This window comes from Rattus rattus, chromosome 2, assembly GCF_011064425.1.
Source record: "Rattus rattus isolate New Zealand chromosome 2, Rrattus_CSIRO_v1, whole genome shotgun sequence".
Taxonomy (NCBI): Eukaryota; Metazoa; Chordata; class Mammalia; order Rodentia; family Muridae; genus Rattus; species Rattus rattus.
The window spans coordinates 94,816,764-94,819,471 of record NC_046155.1 but is presented as its reverse complement, the minus strand read 5'-3'; positions in this window follow the sequence as shown (position 1 = coordinate 94,819,471).

Sequence of the window (2,708 nt, the reverse complement as noted above, 5' to 3'; positions counted from 1 at the left end):
ATTGCCTCACAGATATGCTCATAATCCAATCTGATGGAGGCAGTTCTTCCACTGAGGTTCCATCTTCCTGGGTGACTCTAATCTGTCAAAGCTGACAAGACCAACCAGCAAGGACTCTATTCCTATTTAGGTGACCTTGTTCATGAGACTATCATCCCCTGAGGCTTCTAAGAGATCAGTAACTGATTGCCTTGTTCCGCTCCACCCATAAGTGGGGTAAAGATACCTGGTGTGGGTGTCAGGACCTATCTTAAATGACTTGTGGCTTTTAAGATCTAGATCTGGTGGGTTTGTTCCTAAGAATCCTATTGGAACACTAGTCACATTCACTGATATGGGTGGATGATATGTGACCGAACACTTGTCCAGGTAATAAAACTCCACTGAGCCCACCAAGGCTGCAGGCCAAAGCTTTGTGCCTTGGTTTCACAAGTGGAAGAAGCTGTAGGACTGCCCTGTCTGCTCCTTTCCAGCCTTTGTGGTGGCTAAGGCCTCAGGGAGAACAACCTCTTTTGTTAGTGCATTCTCAGTTTTCAGTCCACATCCCAATGACTGTTCATGAAACCAAAATATTTGTGCTTATTTGAATGCTAGTTTGTTTTCCACTGCTGTGATAAACACCATGACCAAAAGTAACTTGGGGGGGGGAAGGGTTTAATTTCAGTTTACAGAATATAGTCTGTCCTGAAGAAAGTCAGAGCAGAAACTCGAGGCAGGAATCTGGAGGCAGGAAGTGAGGCAGAGACTAAGGGTGAGTGCTACTCACTGGATTGCTCCTCATGGCTTGCTTATCTTGCTTCTATAAACAATCCAGCAAACACCTCCCCAGGGGTGGAATGGCCCACAGTGATCAGTGCCCTCCTATACCATTAATAATCAAAACTATACCCCACAAAATTGCCTATCGGTCAATCTTATGGCAGCCTTGTCTCAATGAATATTCTCTCAGATACGTTTAGGTTTGTGTCAAGTTGACAAAAAAAATAGCACATCTGGATGGTTGAAAAAGTGATAGCATTCCACTGATGGGAGGTCTAGTTAGGAGTGGATCTCTCTCTCTCTCTCTCTCTCTCTCTCTCTCTCTCTCTCTCTCTCTCTCTCTCTCTCTCTCTCTCCTGTTAGTCTTTCCCCCAAAGGACCATAGACCAAAAAGGTAAAGTGTTCCTTGGTCCCAAAAGACAGTCATTGCCAGTTTTCACACTGTGGGGGAAGAGGAGCAGCATCCTCACAGTCAGAGTGCTCGCTCTCCTCTTTCCCATCTCAGCTAAAGCTGAGCTCACTGAAGCAATGGGCTCTGAAAGCCCAAGTACAGTTTGTTGTGCGCAGCGAGACCCAAGTGTGAGACAAAACACGAGGGCATCAGTACGTCCTTGCTCATGGATGAACTAACTCACTACCTTTGCCCAAAGCATTGGATCCAGCCGTCACTGGTCTGAAACTTGTGACCTGTGAAGCAGAGTGAGTCTTTGACTTCCTTCGACTTTCCTTGACATTCTCAGGTATTTTGTCACAGTGACATTAAATCTGACAGATGCTCCTGGCAATCCTCCCTGAACAGTGAGCTCATCCCTGAGTCCACCTGGAGCATCACCAGCTTTCTGGCCTGGAGCCAAGTTCCAGGTTTCTTATGCATCCTCCATAATGGAGACAAAACATAGTGAGCATCATAGAATAACAATAGACAGTGTCATAACTCCTCTGGTCGGTCTATCTATCTATCTATCTATCTATCTATCTATCTATCTATCTATCTATCAATTTATCTATCTACCTATCTATCTGTTTATTTTTAAAGAAAGACTCTTATTGTATAGCTTAGGCTGGCTTCAAACTATGACTGTCCTCCTGACTCAGGCACTAGGATGTTCTTCTCTTTTAATACACAACATTCTGGGCATTGCTAGCTCCTCAGTGAGGATGATGTAGTGGTAAATATTAATTAAATCTGACAGTATCCAGAATGAGCTAGGATACAAGTCATGGACATACCTGTGAGGGATTTTCTAGACTGAACTGATGTATGTGGGGAAACCCACCTCATTTGTGGGCAGTGCCATTCCATGGGCTGGGGTCACAGAGTGAATACAAGGGAAAAAGCAAGCCGACCATCCGTACTCATCTCTCTCTCCTTTCTGGCAGCAGATACGATGTGACCAGCTGCCCTCAGGCTCCTGCTCCCACATCTTCCTAGCTATGATGGACTGCCCTTCAAACTGTAAGCCAGACTTCCTGGAGATGCTCTGTTGGGTACTAGATCATGGCTTCTCCCCAGCTGAAGAAATGGGTGTGAGGAGGAAGAACGTTCTGTGGCCATATGGAGATGTTCACAGTTTTGGCCTCACCTTCATGACCAGAGCCCTGCATTCATTTAACTTTTCATCTTCCTATCCTGCAGTCTGAATGCTCCTTGGCAATGGCCACCATTTCTGGATTCCTAGCTCATTTGTGCATCCTCCATCCATATTAGCTGCCTTATTTCTGAGACCCACCCTTAGGCACAAAATCTTCAGCTCTTGTGAGATTTCCTACCCCAGCCTGTTTTGAAGATGGATGTAGACTTTCCAGAGCACAAGAGTTGCTCCAGAAAACCCGCTCATTAGAACAAATCATTGGCTCAGAATATTCCACCTTGTTGCTTTGCTGAGAGTTTGGTTTCTAATCCAAGCCAATTACAGATGCCATCCTATTTGATAACCTCTTAATATTCC